Source organism: Peromyscus californicus, unplaced genomic scaffold, assembly GCF_007827085.1.
Source record: "Peromyscus californicus insignis strain IS unplaced genomic scaffold, ASM782708v3 Scaffold_11__1_contigs__length_118956290, whole genome shotgun sequence".
Lineage (NCBI taxonomy): Eukaryota > Metazoa > Chordata > Mammalia > Rodentia > Cricetidae > Peromyscus > Peromyscus californicus.
The window spans coordinates 114,873,559-114,897,203 of NW_026294402.1; the positions used below are offsets into that span (position 1 = coordinate 114,873,559).

At 47.7% G+C, this 23,645-nt stretch overlaps 1 protein-coding gene across 4 annotated transcripts in view; it reads left to right on the top strand.

The window, feature by feature from the left end:
- Window positions 1-23,645, top strand: part of Myrip (myosin VIIA and Rab interacting protein) — a 193,738-nt gene that overhangs the window by 72,924 nt on the left and 97,169 nt on the right. The gene's annotated exons all lie outside the window — the stretch shown is intronic.

Here is a 23,645-nt window from a genome sequence, read left to right on the forward strand (position 1 = left end):
TCAGAGATGCATCCCTCTTCTGAGGAGGGCCCTAGCTGCTTTGTAAAAGGGAGGGGGTGCTCTGGCGTGGCTACTTCACAGAAGGCACGCTCCGGGACTCCCACACCAGGGCTTACCAGTCCTTGAACACAGGAGCCATAGTGTCTGTGGATCTCGGGGAGCTGCAGCCTCCTGTGGTAGAGTCCCAAGCTGCTGAGTGTGGGTGTGGGGGTGAGCTGTGACTTAGAATCACCACGTAGGAGGATGAGAGAGAACCTGCCAGCTCATTTTGTTGGCCAAGACACTCAGTACAGAAGCCAGAAGTTGATGGGCATATAGTTTGTGTTAAAGTGGTAGAACTGTGGATGGTTGATTTTTAAAAATTCAGTTTAATATTATTATAAAGTTATGTCTTGGTATTGTAAGAGAACATATGCATAAGACAGGGTGGATATAAATTAGTAAAATTCTTTCCTCTGAATTGAAACACTCCCTCCTGGAGGGAGGAGGGACGCTCAGGAAACTGGAGGACCCTGGAAGCTTGGAGGGATCCTAAGACCCTGCTCTGAGGCTGCATAAGCAGTAGACAATGTTGACGGGGAGGGGGTCCTGATGCAGTGACTTGTAGGCTGTGCTGGGAGATCCAGCGAGGTGGGTTTTGTGAGTGGGGTGGGCTTTTTGGTGATCCCCTTGCCTTTGAGTCATCCACGCTCCTGTGACTGACCCCTGACCCACAATGTTGTAAGCAGCACAACCAAATCCCTGGCTCACAAACTGTGCTGGCTAATAATGATCGTCAACCTGACAGGATCTAGAGTCACCCAGGAGACAGACCTCTGGGCGTGTGTGTGAAGCTCAGAGAGGCCAAATGAGGGGAGCCCAGCATTCATCCCTGTTTCCTGCGGATGTCATGTGACCAGCTGCCTCATGTTCCCATCCTCATGGCTTCTCCACAGTAACAGACCCTCACACTGTGAGCCAAGGTCACCCCTTTCTGCCTTAAGTTCTTTTGTTGTGTGTCTAGCAGCAGCGGAGAGTAACTCAAGCAGGCTGGACGTGGGTGGGCTCATCTCTTCGGGTCCTTGCATTCCAGGGAAAGTCACGCAACTGTTGTGTACAAATAATTGGATAGACAACCAGGAAAGGCCACATATCTAGATGTTGTAGGTTTGAGAACAGAGCACACACACACACACACACACCATGCTCCAGCATCAGCACGTCCTGAGCAACCAGTGGGGAGGGAGGCGTGACACTCCTCTGGCCATCAGTCCCTGTGAGGGAGGATTGGTGGACAGTGACAGAATTCAGTCAAGCAAGATGGGCAGGATTGGTGGACAGTGACAGAATTCAGTCAAGCAAAATGGGCGTGAAGACAGATGTAGCTGGTGAAAGGTGTCCCTGCCTGCTGCAAGATGGGCTGCAGCTGTTATCATCGGGCCATCCCACTATGCTAATGGAGCGTTTCTGATTGGTCCGTGTTACAGTGTGGGGTGGGGGGTAGAGTAGCCCCCCTCATACTGTGATTTGACCAGCAAAGCTCTGTGGTCTTCTTGTATGGCACCATCTAGAACTCTTCTAGTTTCTAAAATATGGCCTTCTCTCCATATCCCACTTCCTAATAGCTCATTAAAGTCAGGAGTGGGGGGTTGTTGAAAGTTTCTTTTGTTCTGCAGCTTCTTTGAGCCAGGCATAGACGATTCTCTTCACTCGTGACTCCAACAGGAGCTGTGTGAAGTGCCACGCAAAGAGAACCAGACTTAATGCCCCTTGGGTGGAAGATCCAGTGTCCTGGTCCAGGGGCTCTGGATGGTAGGTATTAGAATTTTTATTGAGGCAATCTGAAGATGAAACTCTTGAGTTCTAGAAAGAAAAAGAAAACTTGACAAGTGGGTTAAAAATATGGGGGCTGTACAAGGAGCAGACAGATGGCTGTGTGTGGCCCCCAGAAAGGAATTAATAGGATGGCTGTGTCTCCAGTCTTGTTCTCAAGTCAGCTATGAGAAGCGCTCTCCTCTCTCTCTCTCTCTCTCTCTCTCTCTCTCTCTCTCTCTCTCTCTCTCTCTCTCTCTCTCTCTCCTCCCCCCCTCCTCCTTCTCCCTCCCTCCCCCTCTTTCTCTCCCTCCTTTCCTCCCTCCTCCCCCTTTCTTCCTCCCCTCTTCCCCTCTCTCTCCCCTCTCCCTCCCTCCTTCTTCTCTCTGTCTTTCCCCCTCTCCCTCTATCTCTCTCTTTCTCCCCCTCTCCCCCCATCTCTCATCGGCAGCCTTGTCTCTTCTTTTTACCAAGCTCCCAATGCTGCCTGACAGATTTGTATAAATGAGACATTTTTCTCCAGAACCAAGGAGGTGCTCTCCTGGGTGGAAGTTAGTAAATCAAGACCTCGACAACTTTGAAGGACCAGAGATGCCGATGGATTGACGTTATCCTATAGGGCATCAAGAACTCCTGAAACACAGGCATGACCGACAGCTGTTCAGTAGAGAGGACATGATGGACATAATTTAGCCCAGGCTGGCCTCAGGCTCTTTATGTAGCTGAGGACTGACCCTCCGAAGGGCTGAAGTTGGGGGTGTCCAGCACCAATACTGGTTTCTGCCGAACTGGGGTTTAAATCCAAGGTCTTCTGCACATGAGGCAAACACTCTATCTGAGCTCCATCTCCAGACCCTCAAAAGTGACCTCTGCACTTAAGAAGTGTGTTCCCCCATTGTCCTCCCAAAGGCAGGGTCAGTAGCATGGTGACTTTGAGCAGAATCCCGACTTCCTCCTGCAGAAGTGGGAACTTGGCTGCAAATCAAACCAGAATGGAGGTCTTCTGCATCTTATCATTTTCTCCCTGTGAAGAATGCATATGCCTTCTCTTGACCGTAAATCCACGAGGGCACTTAACAAATGCATGACCCCACCTCCCCGGGTAACAGCATTGACACACTTACATCCTTCCTGAGCAAGAAGATGCTGGAGAAGATATGACTGACAGCCCTGATTCTTTGCTCTTCCTAAACACGAATAGCTCTAAAACACAGTATCTGATGTCTGCCTTTCTAGGATGCTTCCCTAAAAAATGTGGGCAATGTGCTAGGCTGCAATTATTTTTCATACTATCCCATATTCAGAGGAGTAGGAATTAACTCACAAAGACAATTTGGAATCAATACAGATATGCACCCTGGAATTTTCTCTCTCACTAGCAGTAATTATCAACAACTCCATCTTCTTCTCTGAGCCTTTAAGTTCTTGTCAGTTTATCCTGTTCACGGTGTCCTGAAGAGGTGGCTATTATTAGCATCACCATCCTTCCCAGAATGCAATTATTGGCTTAACTTGGTGTGTGTGTGTGTGTGTGTGTGTGTGTGTGTGTGTGTGTGTGTGTATGCACGTGTGTTATAGATGTACACATGTGGGGATATGTATGCCTATGCATACACATGTGGACATGCTCCCCTAAGCTGCTCTCTGATATTCTGAGTCGGTCTCTCGGTAAACTTGAGGCTCGCCAGTTGGCTAGGGTCACTGACCGATGGACCGCAGGGATCCTCCTGTCTCTGCCTTTCCGTGCTGGGGTTGCAGACACATTGCTGAGCGGGGCTTCCTGCGTGGGTGCTGGTGATCTCACACCTCCCTGTGTCTGAACGGCCAGCACTTTATCTACTCCGCCATCTCCCCATCACACCAGCAGATGGGTGTCATCTGAGAGGAGCAATGAGGCAAAATAATTTAACTGTAGATCCATTTTTCTTTGGGCCACCAGCTCACAAACAATGACACAGGGGCCTGTTCTTAATTATGGAAGCTTGGCCTCTAGTTTCGGCTTGTCCCATTTCTCTCCATCTATGTGCTGCCGTGTGCCTCGCGGCTTTTACCTCTCCTCCATGTCCTGCTTCCTTTGCATCTGGCGGGCAACCCCACCTTTCTTCTTCATAAAAGAGCAATACTGTGGCCGAGCACCCTAAGAGTTAAATGTGTAATATCCCCTTACACTGTGTGAAGATGTGTCACTGTGACTGGTTTAATAAAGAGCTGAATGGCCAATAGCTGGGCAGGAAGAGGTTAGGTGGGACCTCTGGGGACAGAGAGGTCATGGAGACATTGATTAAAGCTGGACATGGTGGTGCAGACCTGTCATCCTAGCTCCTTAGGAAGCTGAGGTAGGATGGTCACAAGTTCAAGGCCATTCTGGGTAACTCTGTGAGACCCTGTCTTGAAATAAATGGTCAAAAGAGGGCTGGTGATATATTCAGTGCCAGTGCCAGCCTGTGCAAGACTCTGGGTTCAATCCAGCTCTGGAAAACAAACGAAGGAAGGAGATTAGTTTAGACTCCAGCCTCGATCACAACATTGAATTAGAGCACAGTGCTCTAATCTCTAGGTGGGGACCCCCATAAGCCCGTTAAAGACATTTATGTAGGGGAGCTGACTCAGCAGATGAAGCATGTGTCACAAAAGCATGAAAACCCAAGTCCACATATTCAGAGCCCACATAAAAGTCAAACATGATTCAGCCTGCCCTGTAACCCTAGCATCCTAAGAGAGCTGGGAGGTTGAGACTGGAGGGTCCTCAGAATCCTGAGGACCAGCTAGCCTGATGTACACAGCAGTAAACAGCCATCCCTATCTCAGACAAGGTTGGAGATGTGGTTGGGTACCTGAGGCTACCTGACCTACACATGCATGCCACAGCACAAGCACCCCCATGCCCACACATGGGAACATGCACAAGCACCCCCACGCCCACTCATGAGAATATGCACAAGCACCCCCATGCCCACACATGGGAACATGCACAATCACCCCCACGCCCACTCATGAGAATATGCACAAGCAGATACAGGGGACATAGAGGAAGGTGCGGGGCAGGGTTTAAAAAGGTGGCTTATTTAAAAGAAAGTCCCTCTACAATTTATCTCTGTGTTCCCTTCAGCACTGTATGTTTTTAACATTATCAGAACTGCCAGTCTTCCCGTGTGTCCCTCTTGTGCCCCACTGTGTTGTAGCTTGTTTCTGCTCAGCAGAACATTTGAGGATGGAGGTTTTCACAACCTGGCATTTTAGAAATGGTGGGAAATAGGAGGGCAAGGTTCAGGGTGAGAGCAGGGGCCTCTGTACTTAGTGTTGATTTAGGAATGAAAACAGCAAACGCAGTAGCTTCATGATGCTGAGCTCAAGTTATTTTAAAATTTTTATTATATTTAATGATTCATTCTGTCTCTGTCTCTGTCTCTCTGTCTCTGTGTCTCTGTCTCTCTCTGTCTCTGTCTATCTGTCTGTCTGTCTGTCTCTGTGTGTGTGTGTGTGTGTGTGTGTGTGTGTGTGTGTGTGTGTGTGTCACAGCACGCTTGTGGAGTTCAATGAACAACCTGCAGGAGTTGGTTCTCTCCTTCTACTATGGGAGTCCTAAAGGTCAAACTCTGGCCATCCATCTTGGCAGCAAGCTTCTTTATCTACTGAGCCATCTCGCTGGCCCCCTTGAGTTATTCATATATAAGCAAAACTTTGTGAAGTGCTCCACGTAGGTTGTTTGTTTGTTAATGAGCTTATTTCTCCAAGGATTTGCAGTGTTTGCTAGTTAAAAACTCAGCACCTGGCCTAGCCATTTATGGTCAGACAGACAGCCAGCCTGTGTCCTGCTTTCTGCTGGAGAAATGCAGGCATAGTTTGATTTCATGGCATTTCCTAAGTAATTTCTAAATGGCAAATGAATTGGTGAGTGGTTATGTTTCGGATAAACAGTCACCACACACACACTTTGTCACCTTTCATCAGCATCAATATGACACTTTAATAATGAAAAAAAGTACAGTCAGCAGTGGGAAGTGTGTGTGTGTGTGTGTGTGTGTGTGTGTGTGTGTGTGTGTGTGTGTGTGTTTATAAATCCATTTAAAGCCTTCAGGAGATTCCAGATGCTGTGGCTGGTGCTGAGCATGCAGTGAGCATTCACCCCAGTGGGAAGGCAGAAATTAGTCAAATAATCACAGAAATGAGGCTGGAGAGATGACTCAGCGCTTAAGAGCACTGGCTGCTCTTTAAGAGGACCCAGGTTTGACTCCCAGCACCCACATGCCAACTCACAACTGTCCATACGCCAGTCCCAGGGGATCCAAATCCAACTCCCTCTTCTGGTCTCCTCAGGCTCTGCACACACAGGCAGGCAAACACTCAACCACACAAAATAAAAGAAAAAACAAACATTAAAGAAAAAGAATCAGCCCGGTGGTGGTGGTGGCGCATACCTCTAATCTCAGCACTCACGAGGCAGAGGCAGGTGGATCTCTGTGAGTTTGAGGTCATCCTGGTCTACAGAGTGAGTTCCAGGACAGCCAGGGCTGCATAGAGAAACCCTGTGTCGGAAAACAAACAAACAAACAAATAAAAGAATCACAGAAATCAAGTGAAATTATAACTGCAGCAAATGTGACAAAGGTTACAAAGGTTTGCAAAGGTTCCAAGTGCTGCTTGGCTTGAATTCCCTATAAGCAGAGTCTGAGGCAGGGATCCAGGCCCACAGTTTACTGCAGGAAAGCTCTCCAGGCAAAGTGTCTGCATCTGGCTTGGAGAATCCAGCTTGGAGAGGGTGTACTCTCAGACACACGGAACCTTCCTCTGATCTCTAGAGCGTGCCTCACCCTGTGTTAGGGAGTGGTTTCCATTTGTAGCTAAACCCTCCTTCCCCAGGCCAATCAGAAATTAACTGTGCATTGTGGGGTCTGGGGCGGCATGGGTGGCTGGCCATGGCCTCTGGGCAATGGGATCCAGCCACAGCAAGGGCAACTTTCCAGGGAAGGGGTCCGTAAAAGGGGATGGGTACATCTGGTTGCAAGACGCTTTGGGTGGCCTATCCAGTGACTACTACAGATGCCAAGAGAACATGGGATACAGTATTCTTCCTTGTCCAAAACCCTCTGGTAGACTTCCATGTTCAGAATTAGAGCCATGAGCCTGAAAAGGCTGACCAAGCCCTGGGGAGCTGGAGGCCACTCTGATCTCAGTCACAGATACTTCCTCTCATGGCTCATCCACTGTGTGTGTGTGTGTGTGTGTGTGTGTGTGTGTGTGTGTGTGTGTGTGTGTGTGTGCACGCACGCAGGTAGAACCCAAAGGATAACCTCAGGTGTGTCCATTTCCAGCTGCCATCCTTGGTTTCTGAGATACAGTCTCTCCTTGGCAACTTCACGTGTCAATCCTCGCCTCCCACTGCATCCCAGACAGGATCTCTGTTGTTTTCTTGCAGCTGAGAGCACCAGGCTACCTACCAGCTTCTGCATCTCCATCATGCTGTAGGAACACGGAATTACACACACGTGTTGCCACACCTGGCACTATAGACTTTAGACTAATGAACTTGTCAAGCTGGCTGCCCTGTGAGTGCCAGGGATCCACCAGCCTCTGCCTTCCTGGTGCAGGATTACAATCATCTTCCACTCTGCCTTTATAAAAAAAAATGTGGGTTCTTGTGGCGGGGTGTTGAATTCAGATCCAAGTGTTTGCGAGCAAGTATCTGACTAAGCTATCGCCCACCCCTCAGCTACTGTCCCCCCACCCCTCGGCCACCATCCCCCCACCCCTCAGCCACTGTCCCCTTCCCCTCTGCTCCCATCCCCCCACCCCTTGGCCACAGTAGAACTCAGATCTCTCACTGTGTCAGTCAGTATATGGGCTGCTCGGTTTTGTGGTCTTAAGGGTTTGATCAGAAGACTTAATTTAACCATATTTCCCTGGGATAGTCAGAATTGGCAATGGTAAGCAGAGCAGAGGTTGTCTGTCTGAGCCAGGGGTTGTGTGTGTGTGGAGGGGGGTGACTACTGCTTGCTGGATGCAGACTGTGAGTTTCATTAGATGAAGAGTTCTGGGTTTCACTTGATGGATATTCACTGTGGATGTATTTAATACCACTGAGCCAGACACTTAGGATTGCTAAGATGGTAAATGGTATGTGCATTTAACCAGTTGCTTTTTAATCATCTTGGGGCTGGAGTGCTTGCTGTTCTTTTAGGGGACCTGGGTTTGATTCCCAGCACCATGGTGGGTGGCTCAGAGCTGCTGTAGCTCTAGGTCCAGGAGATCTGGTGCCCTCTTCTAGCCTTCGTGGGCACCTGCATGCATGTACACAAATATACAAATAAATAAATAAACTCAAATTTTAAAGACAATTTGGGCTGGAGAGGATGGTTCAGTGGTTAAGAGCACTGGCTGTTCTTACAGGTTTGATTCTCAGCACCAACATGGCAGTGGTGAAGAACTGTTTGTAGTGATAGTTCCATTGGCTCTGGCTCCCTCTTCTGACTTCCATAGGTGCTTTAGGCACACAGTGCATAAACTCATATTCAGGCAAAACACCCAGAAGCATGAAATAAAAATAAATAAATCTCTTATTAAAATTTTTAAAAATCATTGTGCCACATCAGTGGTTCTCAACATGTGGGCCACAACCCCTTTGGGGATCAGATATTAAATATCCTGCATATCAGATATTTACATTACAATTCATAATAGTAGCAAAATTGTAGTTATGAAGTAGCAATGACATAATTTTATGGTTGGGGTCACCACGACGTGATGGACTGTGTTAAAGGGTCACAGCATTAGGGAGGTTGAGAACCACAGATCTAGATAGTTTTATGTCATCTTGACATAAACTATGGTCACCTGAGAGGAGAGACTCTCAATTGAGAAAATGCCTCCATAGGATCAGGCTGAAGGCAAGTCTAGAGGGTATTTTGTTAATTATCAATTGATATGAGAGGGCCCAGCCCATGGTGGGTGGTGCCATCCCTGTGGTCCTGGGTTCTGTAAGAAAGCAGGCCAAGCCAGCCATGAGGAGCAGGCCAGTAAGCAGCTCTTCTCCACGGCCTCCGGATCAGCTCCTGCCTCCAGGCTCCTGCTCTGTCTGAGTTCCTGCCCCGACTTCCCTCAGTGATGGACTATGATGTAGAAGTGGAAGCCAAGTCCTTGTCCGCTTTTCTCTAGAGTTGGGGCCGCCCTCTGGACACCTGCTGTCTGTGCTCTTTTCGGGTTTGTTTTCAGTGCTTACGCCTGTCTTGTTACTTGACATCTCCTAAGTTTTCTCCTCTTCCATTGCTCGCTGTCTGAGTTCTGCTGAGTTTCAGCCCTGAGTCGGGGGGTCCCTCATCTCTGGTTCTTAGCCACTGTGGCACTGTGGAAACCATTGCCCATTACTAATGTGGCCAGGGCCTGGAGCAGAGAGGCCCTCTGCTGAGGACACCGCTCCTTCTTTGGAGATATTTTGAAGTATATGCACCATCATCCAGCCCACTGAATCCGAGACATTGCCAAGCTCCCAAAGAGACTGTCTGACAAATGTGCAAATTTTCTCCCAGTTGTGGGAATGCACTTCACTTGCAAGACACACAGCTGGGGGCTGTTAGAACATGGCAGCTGTGTTTGTAGAGGACCCACTGTGTGCTGGCCATGAAGGAGGCCTCTGGCACACAGGGGAAACTGAGGAAATAAGCCCACTAACAGCAAATCAAAAGAGTGCAAAGAAAAAACAGTCTGGAAGAACCTGAACTTCACATCATGTGGTATGAACTGTAATGTGCCTCAGTTTCTCCATCCGTGACTGAGCAACATGCTTATCTTATTGGTTCTAGGAGTATCAAATGAACAGATGCAGGTCAGGGGCTGGGCAGAATAGCAGAGTGGGCATGGCTTGACTCCAACTTGTAGAGGCACACACAGAGCAAGAAGAGAGGACTTGTCTCTGGAGAGGGGATGGGTGGTTAAGTGTCTCCAAGGGAGGTTGGCAGCATGGTACCCAAGAGCTCTGCAAGTCTGGGGCCCCCGATTCTCTTCAGTCTCTGTCTATAGCAGTACCCATGTGTGTTGGCAGCCACATGTACCAGGAATTGGGTCTGGCCCCTATATGTAGGTGGCTCCCCTGGTACCATTGACATTTTTGTTAATGGAATTGCTACTTTCATTAGCAAAGCAAATTTCTAAAAGTAGCACTCACAAGCTACTGTGGAGCTTCTGTACAGATACCACGGCCTTGACAGTGTTAAGTCACTGTCACTGGGGTCATGGTGCCATGGTAGCAGAGGGCCTGCCAGTCTCTCGGGAGCTGTACAAAGTATTGTCATGACAAATTTAGTAATTCCAACATCATAAAGTATTGAGGAGGCAAAACTAACCAGTAAACATCGTTGATCTTTAAAATATTTTGAAAAGGAAGAAATGGGTTTTTAATGTTTCATCTATTGTTGTGTGTACATGTATGATGTGGGTGCAGGCATGCCATAGCACATGTGTGGAGGTCACAAGACAACGATGTGGAGTCAGTTCTTCCTTTCTACCATTGTGTGGATTCTGGGGGTCAATCCCAGGTCTCCAGGCTGTGTAGCAAGTATCTTTACCTACCTGGCTATTTTGCTAGACCAAGAATTTCTTTTAATATATCTATTCTATATTCCATTTCTGTTATTGTTGCTTTAATCATAATGTAACCCTCATTTTCCCTGTAAATAGAATCTTTTTAAAAGGCTTATTTTTATTTTGTGTGGGAGTGTTTTGCCTGCATGTATGTGCGTGCACCACATGTGTTCAGTGCTTGCAGAGCCCACAAGAGGGTGTTGGACCCCCTGGAACTGGAGTTACAGACAGCTGTGGACCACCGTGTGGTGCTGGGAATCCAGCCTGGGTCCTCCACAAGAGCAGCCAGTGCTCTTAACCGCCAAGGCGACTCTCCAGCCCTGAAAATGGAATCTTGAAAGCATTTTCTGGGTTCTGAGGAGATGATATCCCATAATACACAGGCAGAAACTCCTCTTCCTGGGCTTATGCACTAATGTTAACTCACAGATCCAGCCATCTCATTTCCCAAAGCCTCTGCCATCTAGATTTATATTGCTCTTGACATAACAAAGAAAGGAAAGCACTCACTGTGATGCAAAATGAGTATATGTTTTAAGCAAAGATCAGAAGTACTTCAAATCTAGAGCAGTCGTAGAAACATATTTCTGTAGAAATCCTTTAAAAATTATACTTCCAACGAGGCTTAAACCATAACCAAATACCACATTCAAACATAAACCTGAAATACAGGCTTCTCATATTTGACATGCTGAACCCGGATTGCGTTCTAGTTCCGTGTGATTCAGTTCCCTCACCGCTGCCAGCACCCGTGCAGGATAGAGGGTGCTAACTTAAACATCAGGTCTAGGAAGTGAGGGAGAGAACTGGGGACAAAAGAAAAGGAAGCCCAAAACAAAATGGAAGCAATGTTCCTTGCTTGCCCAAAGCTCTCTCCCTGGGACGTCGGGCGCATGCGTCTGTATATAGCACTCTTGGCTGATAGCATTCTTGGCTGTTGTCATGGAACTTGGTTAATCTTGTAGCTTGGTTACAAGCACTCTCCATCACAAATGACTAGATCTTGATTGTTCTGTTGATATTTTGCCCCTGGTGATTGTGGAACCTAGATTGTCTCAGCATACTACCGGCTCTTGGGCTATCCCAATGGTCTACTTATTGAACAGGTAGCCAAGTGCCTCCCTTTGCACCAGTGGAAGGGTCTGTGTGTGTGATGGTTAATTTATTGTCAACCTAATACAACCTCAAATCACCCGGGAAGAGAGTCTGAGTGAGGATTGTCTAGATCAGGGTGGGCTGTGGGCATGCCTGGGAAGGGTAGTCTTGATTACATTAGTTAATATGGGAAGGCCTCACCCACTGTGGGTGAGTGTAGAGAAATCTGGCTAAGTGCTAAGTGTGCTTGCCTTCCCGCTCTCTGCCCCTGGCTGTGGTGTGACCAGCTGATCTTCTTTACTGTCACCTGGACCTCCCTGCCCCAATCGACTGAAACCGAAAACTTTGAGCAAAAATGAACCCTTTCTCCTCTCCCTTGATTTTTGTCAGGGTATTTTGTCATGGCAACAGAAATGCAGTGAGGACACTTGGGATGCAGTGACCTTGGCCCTCGCTGACTCAATTACAGGAAGGAGACACTTACAAGGGCACAAAGAACAGTTACAGAACATCATTCATTGTAGATATGAGGAGGACCAGGAAGGAAGGAAGGAAGCAGAGCTAAGGTGGGCATTAGGGGGAATCACGTTCTCGCTAAGATCCGGGGAGACATTGGCCTTTATATCACTCAATTCCCTGCTATCAATGCCTGCATGAGAAATTTAACCTAGGATCCAATCTCAGGAAGCAGGAGTTCCGTGAGGAACTAGGGACTCTTGAGAATTATACTTATATTGCTGTGCCCATCTTTTCTTATGTATTTTTTTCTCACTGCTAAAAATTTGAAGAAACATTGATGTTCAGTCAAATCCTTGAGAGGTCTCTCCTTGAGGGAGGTAGGGCCTGAGAAGGTGGTTCACTTGGAAGAGTGTTCAGTGAACCTGTGGTGATGCGTGTCTATAATGTTGGTGCTGAGGAAGCAGATGCTGGGGCTCATGGCTGGCCAGCCTAGCCTACCCAGTGAGTTCTATGTCATGAGAGAGACTCTGCCTCAAAAACAAAGTGAAGTTGGGAGGATGGCATCTGAAGAATGATGCCTGTGCTTGTCCCCTGGTCTCCCTCTGCATGCACACACACACACACACACACACACACACACACACACACACACACACACACACACACCTCTTCTGGTTAGTGGATCTCTTCAACAAATACCTTCAGCACTACACTGGGCTGTAGAATAGGCTGGTTCTAGGACAGACCAGAACCATCCTAGACAGACCAAAGACAAGACTGTTTGGGCCACAGCAGGTGTGTTGTCTGAAGGAAAGTTTTAGACAGGTAGTTGCTCAGTGTGCCGAGTAACGAGCAGCACTGTACCAAGCTCCCAGCAGTCCACATTCCTTGCTAACACAGGGTGGAAACTAGGTTTAAGATGTTTCTGAGTGGCCGAGCGGTGGTGGCGCACGCCTTTAATCGCAGCACTCGGGAGGCAGAGCCAGGAGGATCTCTGTGAGTTCGAGGCCAGCCTGGTCTACAGAGCGAGATCCAGGAAAGGCGCAAAGCTACACAGAGAAACCCTGTCTCGAAAAACAAAAAAAAAAAAAAAAAGAAAAAAAAAAAGATGTTTCTGAGAGCTGGGGCCACTGAAAGTGCCCCATCCCTCTGTGGGTGCTGCCAACCCGAAAGTGTCCCATCCCTCCATAGGTGCCTCGTTCTGGATTCTTCTACTTGTGTCTTTTCCTTATTTTTCACTCTTCCATTTATATATGAGAACATTACCAATAACTGTCGCCCCCCACTCTCCTCATCTCCTTCCCCTGAGAACATTAGAGGTGAAAATTACCCAGGTCCTCAGTCTAATCTAATATATATCAGCACCCTCCCCGGACAGTAGTCTCCTCCTTGGATCTTAGTTGATACTCTGTGCGATACCCATTTCCCCTACCATCCAGGGTACCCATGTCCCAGTGGCTGTCATTGGCTAGTGGTGAAGTATGACTGATTTTTACCTCTGATAAGAATTCCCATGATAGAGATGGCAGCACCCCCTGGGGTAGCTTCCCATAGACATGACTGGTAAATACTGGTACACAAGACTGTCCTCATTATTATATTTTTATTTTTCTGTTTTGAGGCAGGATTTAATATATCCTAGGATGGCCTCAAGTTCAGTATCTAGCTGAAGTTGACCTAGAACTTGATTCTCCTTCCTCTCCTTCCAGAGTGCTAGGATCCAGGGCCATGCCATTGCATCTGGTTTATGTGGGGCTGGGGACCAAACCCAGGGCTTTATTCAAGCCAGGCAAGCCCTCTGTCACCTGAGCTACATCCCAAGTCCCTGTCCTTGCTTCTTCCTGTAGGTCCAGTTCTGGGCTCCTCATGAGGCCGGTGTGAAGCCTCCTACTGAGGCCGCATCCTTGCTTGCCCCCTTTGCTCTCTCTTCCTTTACATTCCCCTCCCCCTTGATCTTCAGCCTCTATTTTTGGATGATTCCATACAGGTATACAATCTATTAAATAACACCCACCCCTACTGCCCTCTCTCAACCTCTCTCAGAACCCCGACAACCTTCTCCCAACTTCACATCCTCTTTTCTCTCTTGGTATAGTTTCTATAACCCACTGAGTCCAGTGAGTGCCACCCATACACACGGTGTATGCCACCCACACGTATGGGTATGTGTCCCCTACACGCACGGGTGTGTGCCCCACACACACACGGTGTGTGCCCCCCATACACACGGTGTGTGCCTCCCACACACGCATGGGTAAATGCCACCCACACACACACAGGTGTGTAATACCCACACACACGGTGTGTGCCTCCCACATGCACAGGTGTGTGCCCTCCCCACATGAGTGAGTGTCACACACACACACACACACACACACACACACACACACACACACACATGGGTAAATGCCGGGTAATACCCACACACACGGTGTGTGCCTCCCACATGCACAGGTGTGTGCCCCCCCACGCACGAGTGAGTGTCATACACACACACACACACACACACACACACACACGGTGTGTGCCCCCCACACACACATGGGTGGCATCATCCACTGGAGCAGCCTCCCAGCCATCCTGCAGGGAACATGGAGAACTGAACTGCAACCCCACCTTAGCCTTGATGTCCAACCCAGAACTGTTCTGCTCTCTCGCTGTATAGAGGGGCATGGCTGCTGTTGCTAGGAACGTTGCCTTCCCACCGTCCTCCTCGTGCTCATTTGCCCAAGCCCCTGCCCTGGGATTCTTCCCCTAACCTGACAAGAAGGCTTCCTCACTAAAGAAAACTGACTGTTCCTCCCTCCCTCAGTAACCACCAATTGCCAGTCGCTCCTCACCCGGGGTGGGGCCTTGTGTGCCGCCTTCTTTGAATTCACTCAGAATGAGCCACATGCACAGGAATTCCTGCCCAAGGTCCACTCTTTGGGCCTCTGATATTCCACCTGTCAAGTGCAGGTAGCTCATGATATAGAGGATTATTCTGAGGTTAATAATATCTGCCGAGTGTCTGGAAGGCTTTGAACACAGGTGTCCAAGGGCTAGGAGAATTAATTGTTGTTGTGGTGTTGGGAAGAGTCCATGACTGAGGAAATGGCAGAAAGTGGAAATTTTACTGAAAGGTTTCAGTGTATCTTTAGTCTGATTATTCTGGTCCTCGTGGCCCAGTAGAAGGTAGTGCATTCCCTTTGCCAAGACACTTTCCAGTTCCCAAGTGCAGGGCTGCCCTCTAGTGGTCTCGGAGCAAATGTCAATTGAAAAAAGTTTTTAAAAATCATGTTTGCATGTTCCTATGCGCGTGCTCCTGTGTGTGTGTGTGCGCGCGCGTGCGTGCGCGCGCAGTATGTGTGGACATGTACACATGTCATGGCATGCATGTAGAAGTCACTGGACAAACTCAGGAGTCGATCCATGTCTCCTCCGTTGAGCTGGGGGTCTCTCTCCAGTGCATGTGCCAGGCTAGTTCACGGGCTTCCAGGGTTTCCCCGTCCCTACCTCCTGTCTCTGTAGGAGCACTGGGGTTGCAGATGCATGCCGCCATGTCTGGCTTTATGCGGTGCCTGGAGAGCTGCGCTCTGGTCTTAACATTTGTGCAGCAAGCACTTTACCTGCTGAACTAGCCAAGAGAATAAAATCTTGCAGCCACATGGCAAACTGTCAAGACTGGTCTCCCACATGTCACTCTCAGTTGCCCACAGGTGTTATCCAGGGACAAATCACACGCCCTGTGGTCACTCTCTGACCTCTGCAGCCATTCATGTGCACATATTTGAACACTTCTGAGTGTTGGCGGTACTCACAGTGTCTAACATGGAAACCAAAGCAGGTCAGTGTGTGCATGCTGGAGAGCAGAACTAGTGGGCCATGTGGATGTGAGTGACGTTGATTTGTCTCAAGGGATGGGCTTTGGTGATGGTGCCAATTGGCAGATCCAGGCTTCAGGGTGAATGGAGGTTTGAGATCCAGGGAGAGTTGCTCAAATCCGGAGGTGGTTGGGTCCGCTAGCCTTGCTTCTGTTTCTTCAATGAGTGTGGGGGAGATGCACTCACATTTTGGGGGAGTAGTTGGTTTAAGTCAGAGTCTACCAATTTAAAGAAACTTTAAAAAAATCTCTGCGTGTGTGTGTGTGTGTGTGTGTGTGTGTGTGTGTGTGTGTGTGTGTGCGCGCCTCATTTTTGTGGGTGCCCTTGGGGGGCAGAGGCATTGGATCCCTAGGATCTGGAGTTACAGGCGAGCTGCCTGATGTGGGTGCTTGGAATCAAAGCCAAGGCTCTGGAGGAGTAGCACACACTCAACCACTGAGCTCTCTCTCTAGCCCTCTGGATATTAACCTAATCTTTAAAATACCTGGACAACTGTATCTAGACTGATTTAACCAAATGTTTAACTTTTGCCAAATAGACACACAAAATTACCCTAGGTTTTCCGAGACTGCATTTTTAGATGTTTCCGATATTCCTCAGTTTCCATCACATCCCTCTAGGGAAGAGCCTGGGGCAGGGTCTTCATGCTCCATCGTGCTTGCCTCTCATGGCCCCATCTTTTCTGCCTCTGAACTGCTCCACACTTAGGATATCACATGGCTTAAGGCAGCAGCTCATAGATGATTATTTAATAAAGAGCCACATAAATTATATAGTACCCATTTATAAGCACAACATTTAACAAGCTATGAATCTCTTTACTCAATGTGAATGTTAACGTAATGTATAAATTTAGTTTTGGATTCAGAATATACTTTTTATCATATTTTAAAAAAAATAAAACCTAATTATAGCCCTTCAAGTTGGTGGGTTTTTTTTTTTTTCATTTCCAAATGGTCTTCTATGTTATACAGCAGACCATGTTCTCTGCCTGGGCCAGGATGTGCAGCCCCACTGTGGCCCCACTTCCTCTCTGGGCAAGCAGGGGAAGGCGGCCTGGAGAGGAGGGCATGCTGCCATCCCTCTGTGGCCCCCAGGGAAGAGGAGATCAGAACATTGACAGTTACTGTGAGACTCCGAAGTTACCCACATGAACACTGTGCTCAGGAGGCTGTATACTGTTGGATTGTCTGTTTGTCCTGTACACATATTTATACCTCTTTTTCTTTTTCACTTTTGAGACTTGATACCAGTAAAACTTTTACTAACAAAGGAGCTTAAAGAACTTTGTACAATTTCCAAAATCTACCGAATCAGGTAGATTTCCTAGGGGGAAAAAGGCTAGAATTTATGAGAAATAAGGATTGACTTTATTTTTCTTTGCTGAATGTTAGCTAAATGTTTGACAAGTAGCTGGCTCCCTCCAGGAATCCCTGTTGTACTTATCATGCCTGATGCAGCCGTATCTTGTGAGCTCTCAGAGAAACAGTCAATTTGTATTTTAATTTAGTCTGAAATGTAGATGTTTGATATGAAACCTCTCTCTCTCTCTTCTATTTAACAGGAGTAATTGTTCGTTTGTCTTTTGCTAACGTGCGCCCCTTTGTTTTGGGTTAGTTCCAGAGCCTTCCATTAGCTGTGGAACAGAGATAAAAAGAACAAGGCTTGGATGAGCTGCTCATACGTGTGGGGAAACTTCAAACTAAACACCCCCCATATGTGTGTGCACACCTGTACATACATGTGTGCTCCTGTGCATGTGAGGCCAGAGATCAACGTTGGGTGTCTTCTTGGTCACTCTCCAAGTTCACCTGGTGCTTGCTCTGGCTTTAGTCAGCAGGACAATCCCTTTTGCAAATGAGTCCAGTGGAAGATGGCAGCAGTCTCTCGACCTCCTGTTTCTGTCCCTAAGGTCTTGAGCCCTGTGGGCTCTCAACTGTTTCTGTCAACACATCACTCAGGCCCATCTCAACCATTTCTTCTCCTACTGCTACATCACTGGTCCAGCTTTGGCCAGGAATTGTCTCTGTCTTCCTCCTCCAAGCCATCACTCAAGTCCCATCATTGTATTGATACAGGAAACCAAGCCACCATTTCTAAATTCAACAGATCTGATGTAGATGGCATTCAACACTCTTTTCTGGCCTCTGTTGGTACCTCGCACATGTACATACACATACACACAGATATAGACACACATAATTAAAACAAAAATACATTTTTCAAAAATACTTTCTCCATTTTTATCTCCATCACCCTGGTCTTGATGGCCTCAGCCTCTGTAAATGGCACAGAAGGACTTAGCCAGGGTCTCTCCAGTGGTCCAGCTTCTTCTTCATTCCGTCAGGGGATCTCTTTTGACACACAGTTCTGAGGGCTTCCATGTCCACCGTCACCCAGTGAAGATGGCCACAGCGCTTTTCTCATTTACCTCTGAACACTTCACTCCAGCATGGCATGAAGGCTCTTTAGAATCAACACCAGCCTCCCACCCCCCAGCTTAGTCCCTTCTCAGACATGTTCCACCATGTGTCTGAACTGTTACAAGAGGTGACTTCTCCATCTAGTGTCTTCCCACACACGTTGGTAACTCCAGCACATCCTTCCAAAGCCATCGGCAGGCACAGCTGCTTCTGTACATGTACATCACCCAGACCCCCCTCCTGCTGCCTGACACTTTACACGTCTGTCTATAGCACCTCCACCCTTTGCTCTGCAGCTCAGGCTTGTGATTTTCTTTCTGTCCCAATACCTGGCAGGAAAACATATTAGAAGCTAAAAGAGTGAGTGAGTGAGCGAGTGAGGGAGGGAGGGAGGGAGTGAGGGAAGGGTTCAACAACAAAGGAACCAATTTTATCTTTCTCTTTTGTTAGCATGTGAAATGAGCAATTTACCAGAACTGTAGTGATTCAGATGAATTAAAAATGCACATTTTGGTAAGAAAAACTTTGTGAACTCGAGTTAACACAGCCATTAGCATCTTTCAAGGCAAAGAAGATGTGGTGTGCACATTGAGTTGGCATCTTTTAAGATTGCTTTCTTCTGTTTTTATATTTGAATCAGTGTGTTTAACACCAATTTATGCTTATATTATTACTCAACATTCAGCTGAAACTATTTAAATTACTCATTGGAATTTATTTCTAAAAACAGTCTGTGCCTCATTGTTTATAGTCATGCACCACATAATAACATTTCAGTCAGTGACAGGCCACATATACAGCCCATCAATTTAAATGGAGCCAAGAAATCCCCACAGCTTGGCGACATCGTCTTCATGAGGAGAGTCCCATTAGGAAGTCACGGTTTTCCTGAGTTCAGACTCTGGGGGCACATGGTGTCAGCTGCAGAGATGGGGAGATGGTAGAGGTAGCCACAAAACGTTACCAGTGACTCAAAGAGTTTGCAATGTAAGGCACATCGTCCTGCTTCAGGTCTCTGGTTTTTCTGAGTTGTAATTCCTGGTTTGTGTGTGCAGTGAAATAACAAACTGTTCTGTAGGTTTCTCTGCGGCTCCCTCTGTGAACTTAGATTTGAGACGGTATCTGCAGTGAACATGTGGAGGAGGGACCGCACAGGGCTGCTCCTAAGCGGCCCTCCCCGGTGCAGCCTGCCACCGCTGACAGGCACCACCTCCTTTGGATGAATCAGCTATGACTATGATTAAGTGGGAATTCACGTTCGATGGCAGTGAAGGATGCCCCAGATGTCAGGAGGTGCCATGCTTGGAGTTGGAGCTCTGTGCCCTCAGAGAGGAGAGAATGGAGCTTTAGACATTTCTGTTTTGTTTACCATCATCTGCAGAGTGATGGACAGCTCGGTTCCTCCTGGGAGATGGAAGGTTTTGTTGTTGTTTTTGCTCAAGGTCAGAGCTACATCAGTAACCCCACAACAGGGGGATAGTCCTCTAGGGCAAAACATCTATTTCCACAGCTGCCACATGATACAAGTTTGGACCAGCTTGGGGGGGGGGGGGCATGCCTTGTGCCCAGTCAGGCTTCACAGAAGAACCTGTTGTCTGTGTGTTAGTGGGTGAGGGAGAAATAAAGTCCTTGAAAAATTCGGATGTGTGCCTCTCCTTCTGCAGAGATAAATAGAAAAAGAAGGGATGTATGTGACATGGAAACGGCACAGGAGGCCATTTAAAAAGTGAGAGTTTTCAGATGGGGGTTTTAGAGCCAGCCTCAGCCACCTTCCCTCCATAACTGCAGTGCCCCCAGCTTCCAGTGCGTACCCCCCTTCCCTCCATAATTCCAGTGCCCCTGACCTTGGCTTCCAGTGCTTACCCCTTTCCCTCCATAACTGCAGTGCCCCCGACTTTGGCTTCCAGTGCTTACCCCCTTCCCTCCATAACTCCAGTGCCCCCAACCTTGGCTTCCAGTGCTTACCCCCTTCCCTCCATAACTCCAGTGCCCCCAACCTTGGCTTCCAGTGCTTACCCCCTTCCCTCCATAACTCCAGTGCCCCCAACCTTGGCTTCCAGTGCTTACCCCCTTCCCTCCATAACTCCAGTGCCCCCAACCTTGGCTTCCAGTGCTTACCCCCTTCCCTCCATAACTCCAGTGCCCCCGACCTTGGCTTCCAGTGCACACCCGAGCCGACCACATCTATGTGATTGAGCCTCCCAGCAGAGCCCACTGTGAGTCAGGCTTCCCCTGGCAGCCGCTGATAACAGGGGGAAGGTCGAGTCTGCCCTTCCTCCTTAACCCTCTCTGTAGAATGCCCCTGCCCCTTCCCTGCTTTGCCTTACATGCTCCCTGCTGAGAGAAGCCTCCAGAAAACCTGCTGCAATCTGCAGTCCTGTGTATCAAGAACCCAAACTCCTCAAGCTCAGCTGACTTGAGATTATTCGTCAAGCTGTTTTGACCCTTCAGGCTTGCTTTCCAGGATGCTTCGGCCCACTTAATTTAGTGTTTCTGAAATCTGGTATATGCTAGCCGACTGGAGGTTCTTACACTATTACTAACTGTGTAGCTTTCGGTGACTGAGCTGACTGCCTGCTCCACTTCTCAGGATCTAAACGGTGTCTTTGATGAGAGGCTGTCTCTGTGCTGTTCCTACTATGTGCACATGTTCCTTTCTCCCTTGTAGAATGAGAAGCAGTCTCCCTTCATCGCTAAAAATGCTAGTAGGATGTAATGTTCAGTGGAAGGAAGGGGAAACATTTCCAATTTACATGTCTGATAAAGAACTTGTGTCCAGAACACATCACAATAGCTTACAAAACAGCAAACAAGACAAACACTCTCTCCCATTGGGAAACTGAGGTGCGGGTGACTGATAGGCCACGAATGGCTGATAGGCCACGAATGGCTAATAGGCCACGAAAACGTGCTCAGCATCATTACGTCCATCGTTTTCAGAGCCTGGAAAATCAAAATCATAGCACAATACAGTGCACATCCTCTAAGATGACGACCATTAGGAAAAGGGGACAGTCATAGTGAGCATGTGGAGGTACTCAGGTCTTCCCAGCAGACCAGGGCAAAGACAGAGGTGTTTAGAAGACATGTCTAGTAGTTTTCCAAGTACAGTTACCAGCCATACAGCTCAACTGTTCCATTCCTGTAACTGAGATGTGGCCACACAGAACTTGAATATAAATGTTCATGGCAGGATTAACCATAATAGCCAAAAGTAGACATAATCTGATGCCAGTCATCTAAGGACAGATAAATATGTCACATGCAGACATGGGTGTTGTTCAGTAGCAAAAAGGTTCAGGGAACATTGCAGAAGAGGAGGCAGAAATAGTGTAAGAGCAGGAGTGTAGGGAGGAGAGCCTTGACTGCTGGCCTCTGGACATGGCACAGCTGTTACACACATTAACTCACACCTGCCGTGGTTGCCCACACCAGACCTCCACAAAATCAAGAGAGTTAAAAATCCCAGCATGGAGCAGGGAGGGCCCCTACACATCCACCCACACACAGCCCAAAGGAGCCAATGGCAACTGATGGTTGTTGAGGGAGAGCTGGCCATTGGTGGGTTGCCCATGCCCAGAGGATGGTCCCACAACCATCACATATGGCAACGCTAACTGAACTTAGTGAGTTATAAAAGAGAGAGAGAGAGATGTGAAGTTGGTTAGTAGATAAGCTGTTGGGGGAGCTGGAAGGTGTAGGGACTAGATATGATTGAGATACATTGCTTACATATATAAACTTTTCAAAAATAAAAATAAATACATAAGGCCAGGCAGTGGTGGCACACACCTTTAATCTCAGCACTTAGAAGGCAGAGGCAGGTAGATTTCTGTGAGTTAAAGGCCAGCTTAGTCTACAAAATGAGTTCCAGGGCAGCCAAGGCTACACAGAGAAACCCTGTCTCGGAAAACAAAAAAACAAAAACAAATAAATAAAATCTACTAAAAATAAAGTTTAATACCAAAGAAAACTTAATAATACAGTAATGTACTACATGCTTTGATCAGCAACGGGCCACAGAGACGTGACTGGTTGTAATGACCCTGAGAAATTCGCACAGCCTGGTTATCTCATAGCTCTGTTGACTTGAGACACATCACACGATGTAGTAGCAGGACCATGTAATCATAATAGTAGTTGGAAAAAAAACTTCTATCCCTGATTAGGAGACCCCAGTTTTGTAGCAGGGAAAAGAACCCTACTAGCCAGTTCAGAGTCATGGGGCTACTGTCAGTTCCTACCCTTGTCAAGGATGTTTGGGGCCAATCCTCCCTCTTAGGGCTCCTCCTGTCCCTTTTGCTGACCTCACAGGGGTGCATGAGCTATAGGATTCCACCTTACTGTAGCTGGCTGCATGCCCCGGTGACCAGGAGCTTTTTGATGGAAGAGGATGGTGTTTAGTCCAGATTGGAGTTACATCTCAGATCTGCCGGAGGATCCTTACTGACTCCTGTTGATTTGAAAGCTTTTCAAACCTCTGGCTGCACCGGTCTCCAGGGGTGTGAAGTGGAGCCAGGGCTGCATTAGATTCTCAGCAGGGCTGTTGTGAGGATTAATGTTTTAGCAGAAGCAATCTTCTGCCCCTCTAAAAAGACATTAATGAAGTGAAAGATTTTATTCTGCAAGATTGCTTAATTTTAGTTGTAGTTTATACCTCCATATAGTGTCTGAAGTAGATGTGCTTGGGTTTTCATGATGTCCAGGGGTACTTCAAATTAACCCATCATTCAGAGTTCCTCTGTGGACATAAGGTCAAGGATTGGTGTTGTTCGAATCTTAGGTGGTCTTTTAATAAAAAAAAACAAACAAACCCACAGCCAGACATCAAGGTGAAAGCTGAAAGATCAGAGAAGCAGAACAGCCAGCCACTAGTTCTTACCTCTACAAAATCCTCAGCCTAAAGAGAGTGAGTTCCTGTTTCCTTGTGCCTTATATACACTTCTCTGCCCAGACATCACTTCCTGGGATTAAAGGTGTGTGTGCTTCCCAGCACTGGGATTAAAGGTGTGTGCCACCACTGCCTGGCTCTGTTTACAGTGTGGCCTTGAACTCACAGAGATCTCTGCCTCCCAGAGTGATAGGATTAAGGGTGTGTGCCACCACTGCCTGACCTCTATGTCTAATCTAGTGGCTGGCTCTGTCCTCTGATCCCCAGGCCAGTTTATTAGGGTACACACTATGTCACCACAGATTGGTCTCTCTAGGGGCGGGTAAGATGGGACAGTGGGGAAGGGGTCTGCCACACAAGAATGAGGACATGAGCTCAGATCTCCAGAACCAACATTAAACTTGAATGTGGTGGTGAGCATCTGTAATCCCAGTGCTGGGAAGGTGGAGACAAGAGGATACCCAGAGCTCATTGGCCAGCCAGTTTAGCCAGCCAGTGAGTTCCTGTAAGGCTCAGTAAGAGACCCTGTCTCAAAAAATACAGTGAAGA